Source organism: Podarcis liolepis (assembly GCF_965112155.1).
Source record: "Podarcis liolepis genome assembly, chromosome: 5".
NCBI lineage: Eukaryota > Metazoa > Chordata > Lepidosauria > Squamata > Lacertidae > Podarcis > Podarcis liolepis.
Genome location: NC_139556.1, coordinates 71,793,319 through 71,800,736, shown reverse-complemented (window position 1 = coordinate 71,800,736; position 7,418 = coordinate 71,793,319).

Genomic DNA, 7,418 nt, shown 5'->3' with positions numbered 1-7,418 from the left:
GGGGATTTATTTATTTATTTATTTATTTTGAAGAAGAACCAGCCATGCCCTATCGCTATCATCATTCGTCTCTTATCACCATTTATCTCTTGTTGACTGATTTTCCATCTCAAAGAGATCTGGGTTTGGTTTATTTTACTGATTTTAATATTGATTGCTGTATTTACTTTCTCTTTCATTACCCATCCTGAGACCTACTATGGACAAAGGTTGGGATATAAATTATATTAATATATACCTTACTATGCATAAAACTGGACCCTCATTTGTTCTGACCTCTTTCCCCCACCTTCTCATTTCCCTCAAAGATGCTGCAACCCACCAATGTTTTGATATCAGGGTCAGTCTTCCACAGATGTATACATGCTCCATATGACTCTGTATTCACATGAGCCCCACAGCTGAAAAAAGTCTGAGCATGTGCAAACTTATGCTTAATTGTAATCTTATTGTACTGTGCTTTGAAATGTTGGGGCTAAACAGTATATAAATTGATGAAACAAATAAGCAAACTGTTTCTCATGAAAGGCTATAACCATGGCAGCACCTACTTATTTCCTTATTTCCTTTGTATAACTCTGGCTTCTCTGCGTGAAGCAAAGTGAGATGTCCACTTTAGGTGTAAGGTAAGATCTACCATATCAGAATGATTCCACCAATGTTGCACTCAGAAATACCCAATGATACCGTGTGTGTGTGTGTGTGTGTGTGTGTGTGTGTGTGTACAATTTTTAAAATGTTCATAAATGGAGTAGTGGTTTATTATTTCCATATGTAGAACAGGATCATGTTACTGTTGCTGCCAATGACATCATCACACTCCAGTGGCTTTACCTCCAGACCTGAGTGTGTGGAGAGCTGTAGGTCTGGAAAAGGGTAACTATCAATATACTGTACAACCAGTTAGATGTCTCTAAGTACTGAGTTCTGAGAGTGAGTCCAGTGGGACATCAATAGTGGCAGTACTGGTGTGATCCCACCGCTTCCTCCATGCGCATGGAGAGATTTTGTTAAGGTCACTTTATCTCCAAGCATGTCCCAATAGTTCCCAACAACTTTACTTGGTATTAAAGCAAATAATTTTATGTGGAGGTGAAGGTTTGAAAAATTCAGTATGTTTAAGATTTATAAATTTGCTTCTTTGTGCCCAAGACACTTGCTCAATAAAAGGCAATAGACTTTAAGTGACTTTTAGCCACTCTAATATGCAGGATGTTTCGCTGCACTACAGATGTATTTGAAAATATTTTGAAAGAAGAAATACTAATAGTTAAACCTGTATACTGGGAACCACAAGCTGCTGTCATGGCCACTTTCCATGCCACCATTGGCCCTCACTGGGGTTGGCATGGGAAACAAGGTGTCAGAGACTGGACTGAAGGGGATGAGATGGAGGAGGAATGGCGCCCCCCTTCTCCTGACGCTTCCAGAGGAGAGGAAAGCAGTATTGATTTACAGCAGGGGTTTAAGGAAGGTCACAGCACAAAGACAGGCAAAAAGAAGAGTTGGGAGGTGTTGGGAGATGAGAAGGGGGAGACAGAGACAGAGCAGCCAGCTGACACATTATCACTGCAGAGCTTTTCTGACCTCCCTTCCCCCAGAACTTTGTGTTCACTAAGAGTGCAAGAGCAAAGGACCCAAAGACAGTTGGCTATGGGTGGACACTATAAAGAGAAATGCTGATACTGTTGCTAGGAAGGGAGGGAGGAGGAGCTCAGTTGGAACAATGCCATTATCGGTAGGAAGACTGCATTCTTTTGTCTCTCGTTATTATGAATGAATAAACTCATTAGAAAGGACTCACACAATTTCCTATAGATAGATCTTACTGGAAATGGAGCCACAGGGTGGTGCAACTATTCCACTATGGCAAAGTCTGGGATCTTGGAGAAAACAGTATAGCCTGTCATACTATAAACTGCAATGAGTTGCATTGGCTCCATCCCCTTACCAGGATTTGAGTTATTCCTACTACTCTCACAATCGTTCTTGACATGAATCATGAATTTGTCGACAAGTGTAATTAGAATAGAAATAACAGAACAACTCATGTATTCTTTGACTGTATATCAGTAGCCTCTGTTTTCATAACCTGGCAGCTCCTGCAAGTTTCTATGAAAATTTAGTGTGCTGTGGAAGGTAGGCCCAGTGTTTTGCAGATGAGCGATGCATTCACAAAGAAATGCTTAAGTTTATAAACTTCAGGCTGGAGAATCAATTTAGCTGCATGGAGAATACTTAATTACACTAACATTCGTGCCAAGGAAATGACATTCTGAGAACCCCATGAAAAACTGACACTGACATCCTGCTGCTAGGGCTTTCTTCTTTCCATAAATAGACTGTGGGGTGAGTTATTTAGTGCCTGTGATACTATGAAGAAGGGAGTGGAACTCTCTGGATATGCTGTAGTCTGCATTCACTGTGAAGGTAGAGAATGTATGAACAGCACTTTCAAGATTGCAAAAAATCAGCAAGTAGGCTTTGGAGAATTACAAGCATAAATATTCTTCTACAGGAATTTGCCCATCAGCTGGCAGAAAGATGAAAGGGAGGAATGAAGAAAATATGAAATGTGGCTCTGAAAGGCACAATATATTCTCAGCCACCCTTCCTCTCAGTAGCAAGAATATTTGCTTCTTCTTTTTTATTTTTACAAGGAGGAAGTGTATAATACCATTCAGTAATTGCAGCAGAAGGCTGAGATTTTTATTTTTTTCTGAAATGAGGAAACATTACTATGGAGGGGTAGGAGGCATATAAAATATAGCCTAAAGGTATGATGTGGTTGCTAAATAAATCAGTGAGGTTTTCAGAGTTTGCTAATAATAATAAAAACAACAACAAAGGCTATGCTCTAGTTAATGCTAAAAGATGGTGAGGCTGCAGTCCTATGCACACTTACTTGGTAGTAAGGCCTTTCATACCAAATGGAGCTTACTTTCAAGTACACATGCACACAGTTGCACCATAAGCTCCTCATATTTCTTTCTTAGCATATTCTTAGTTGTGTTCTATTTAAGTTAGTGTATCTTTGAAATGGGTAGCGTTGATTTGGCATTTATGGTCCGCTTTTTTTCTGACTGTTTGAAGCCAAAGCTCTAAGGCAGGCCAGTGTTCATATTGCAGATAGGGGATGAGTGTCACACACTAAATTGATCTCAGCTGAAATCTAAGGGAAGAACTTCCTGAATCACAGTGCTAGCCAGTACACCAGTTTGTCTGAACTCTTTGCAATGGCAGGAGCATTGTAGGAATGAGTGTGATTCTGAAAATATGAGTAGAAGCTGCTAAGGATCATCTAACATTTTTCTCCTGACTTCTGAATATTTATGATTGTTGCCTTGGATTCTTTGCACACCTTAGCTAATAATTTGTCAGTTGACAAATTTTGGGAGTCCTCATCTCCTTTCATCTATTGGAATCCCCCTACCATAAATGTTCTTTAATTCACATCCTTCAAATCAAACATTGGGCTTCCCTGCTGATAATGTAAATGACAGGGAGGGACAGGGCCGGCCCAAATCTGAGGCAAGGTGAGGCAACCACCTCAGGCGGCAGGATCCACAGAGGCAGCACATCCCACTTTATATCTTTTCCCCCCTCTTGTTCCTGATACAGATCTTCACTCACCCCTTCTTCTCTGGCAACGAAAAGGGTGACATTTTTAGTTTGCCTCAGGTGCCAAAATGTCTTGGGGTGGCCCCTGGGAGGGGAGATTCTTCCCATTGTCTCACAGGAGCAGCAATAGGCATATTTCATAGCAGTGTAGCTGTAATGTCTCTGGCCAATAGTAGAAGGGGGGTGTGTGAATTTATCCTGCTCATGATTACCCTAATCATATTATGTCAAACATCAGACCCATACAGCTTCAACATAAGTTGAGAGCTTATTATAAACAGAAACAGCAGATCACTTCAAATCAAAATAAAAGGCTGAAGAACTGGTACAAGGTTTTTAATTCCCTCCTTTCACCTGTTTTATTTATTCATTTGTGTTTATCCCCATCTCTAATAAGGGCTCAGGGCAAGAATGACCTTTTCCAAACTATGATATTGTAGTCACGGTCTGATTTGCACATCACATATAAAATGAATATCAAAGATGTAAGAAGCTTTCCTCAGTGGCTATGAAGCCAAATATCATTCATTCAGATTCAAAGATTGTAGATAGCCTCCTTATTATAAGGGTTTAATGTTTAAGTCCTGCCAGGTTTAGTGCAACTAAGGCAACTGACTACACACCCATAAAGAAGACTCAAGAGGCAAAAAGCTTGTAGAAATGGTCATATAACATATAGAGAAACTGTAACCCGATTAGACAAATTCAGCTTCAGTCTGTGACTTCCCTGTCAAGGTTTGGGAGCAAATCACTCCATTTTTGCTAAGAGGATCATGTCCACTTTTCATCAGAATGTGCACTTCAGGCCTTAACTGCACCAAACAAGCCAAATGCAATAGAAAGAAACTAAGGAGTGTCCTTAACCCAATAATCATTCTTCATGTTTTTAGAATTTCTCCTCTTACCCACACTGAATGCCAAATATGTAACCAAATTAGTGAAGCAGCACTCCCAATTATAACCCCCAGAAGTGTGAAACAGGCAAGATGAAGAGTCTTAAAGGCCTACTGAAGATTCCCTCCAAAAAATCCTACTCTGTCCCTTTAAAAGCTGATGAGCACAGTCCACACTGTTTTACGGGAGGGGGGCATGGCAAGAGAGAAGTCCAAGATGGGAGCAGAGCTGTCTTAAGATATCTAGCTTTCAGTCCTCCTCCTGGCCACCCATGTAATTCCTCCACTCCATGCCTCCATTTGGGAATCAAATTCCCAAGCCATCTTTATGGAAAAAATGGGTGAAGACAAACGTGTCCCCACCTGAATTGAAAATTGCTTTGTAATTGTAACAGCTATGAGTTACTTCTGTCTCCCCCAGCCAAACCACAATTCTATCCCAAATGCCATTAAACTTACCTGTTTTCGCTTAAAGGAAAATGTGTTACCAGCATCAATTGACTGTTGATACAAATATCACATATCTTACTAGCAATGATGACAAAGATCTCATCATTAATTTACAGGAACTAACCTGATTCTGATCTGAAGACGGTTCAGCTTCTGACTGATAAAAATGCTAATAATACTGTACTGTTGCAGGCTGAGCAGGAAGCATAAAGGACCGTAAAGTCTGGAATCTGCTTGACCTCAAACAATAGTATCTTGAATAAAGTCTCTATTAAACATTTCTTTTTATTAGAAAATGTTAAGTTTTCAACCCCCCTTCCAAAAATAAATTCCATTATTATTGTTGTTGTTTCCATATGTTGTTGTTCCAATATGTGAACAACAACTTCCATGTTCAGCTGAAGTTCACATATTGGGCTACAGCCTATAGCACTTACATGGGACTATGCCCAACTGAAGCATATATCCATGTAAAATCCGCATGAAGCATTTCTGAATTTGCAGGGATCTGTCAGTCGAACTCAGGGCACTGGAAATATGGACACTATAAGTCTAATCCTATATACATCACAAATAAGAAAAGTAAAATGGCACTCATTCTGATCGCTCCTCCACACAGCACACACATAAAATTTTGTTTCACCCCCCTCAAATTACAGATAAAACTGCCCATTTCAAGGTAAGCAAAACAGTTGCAAAATTTATTTGTTTTTCTTTCTATAATAATAATAATAATAATAATAATAATAATAATAATAATATCCCGCCCTCCCCAGCCGAAGCTGGGCTCAGGGTGGCTAACAATCCCGAAGCAAATGATTTTGTTGAACTTAACAATTTTAATGAAAAGTTCTTTCCAAAATTGCCTTTTGCCCTTGGTTGAAATAGATACACACAAAAATGTTTATTTTACTTGGAGGGGGAAAGAAAGGAAGAGCATGGTGAGGATCGTTGTTGAGAAATGTTCAACAAACCAACTCAAAATGGGGTGTCAGGTTGGTGAGGTTTGTTGTTGCTCGCACTGCTTTTAAACAATATATTATTTCTAGCTGGATACAAATCAAAACCCATTCCCTGTGCACTTTACAGAACAGCAGGCTCTCGTGGCTTCTCTGTATTTGGACATCTTGATTCAGAGACATATTTCTGTATTCAATTTTTAATGAGTTCAAAATCAACTATATATGAGGGCTGCAAACTTCTCCTTGGTGCATTTATCAGTGGTCATTCTGAAGTCAAGGCAGAAACTGGGGAGGGAGGCTATTTTGTCTAACAGTCAAAACATCATCATCATCACCACCACCATCATCAACATTTTTTATTTGTATGCTGCCTTTCCATAGTTAAAACAATGCTCAAGGCGGCTTACAGCCTGACAAGATTTACATAATTACCAGCATAACAAAGGTCATAAACCATAAATAAATAAAGCACATCAAAAGGTACCCAACCAAAAGGAAAACAATTTCCACATAAATCATAAAATTAAAACTAAAAAATACAACATTAATATCAATAACAATTTAAAATGATATAGATAAAAAATATTTTTTTAAAAAAAGCATCCATCTCTATTGAGCAGCAGCAGTCCTTTATGGAGCCTTCCAGCCCCCGCCCCAAGCCAGGTGAAGAGAGGCAGGGCAGGGCCCTTCAGGCTCCCAGCAGGTCAGTCCTGGGCAGCAGCAGTCCTTTATGGGGAAGAGCTATAGTGCAGTGGTAGAAAAAGTTCCAGGTTTAATCTCTGGCATCTCCAAGCAGGGCTGAGAAAGTCTCTTCTCCAAAACTCTGGAGAAGAATTGTCGCCTAGTATAGAGTGGACAACACTCAGATAGATAGACTAATGGTTCAACTCAGTGTAAGGCCACTTTCAATAAATTTGAGAATGTACGGGACTACATTTTGTTATTATACTGTTTTTAAATTTACTTGGAAACCCACCCAACCCTAACCTTCCACAGAATCACGCTCCAAGTATGAGCTATAGCAGGAGGGTATGGTGGAAGGCTGGCATAGCTGGGACTATGTCTGCTCCATCAACCAATGGGATGTGAATGTGGTAGAAGCTGGGTGTGGCAGCAATTGGCCGTCTGAATTTTCCCCAGCCTCTGTATGATCATATAAGAACGTAGGCAGACAAAGAGGAAGCAAGGCTGCAGGAACGCCGCAAGAGAACACTGGCAGTCTAGATGCTACATGGAGCCAGAACAGGAAGCACCCTTTCCTGCGGCTTAAACTAGCAAAACTGGAGGCAATTCTGGGCAAATGTCACCTGGTAGTATTCCAGGAACTGAGAGGAGACAGGAGATTTGCTGTGGGTTAGAAGAAATATCAGCAGGAGTCCTTTAAGAACCAAGTTGCACTATTTAAAGCCAGCTAAAACTGTTAGGTAATGAAAAGATGGGGTAGGTGCAGGGCTTTTTTCAGCCAGAACTCAACAGAACTCAGTTGCGGCAC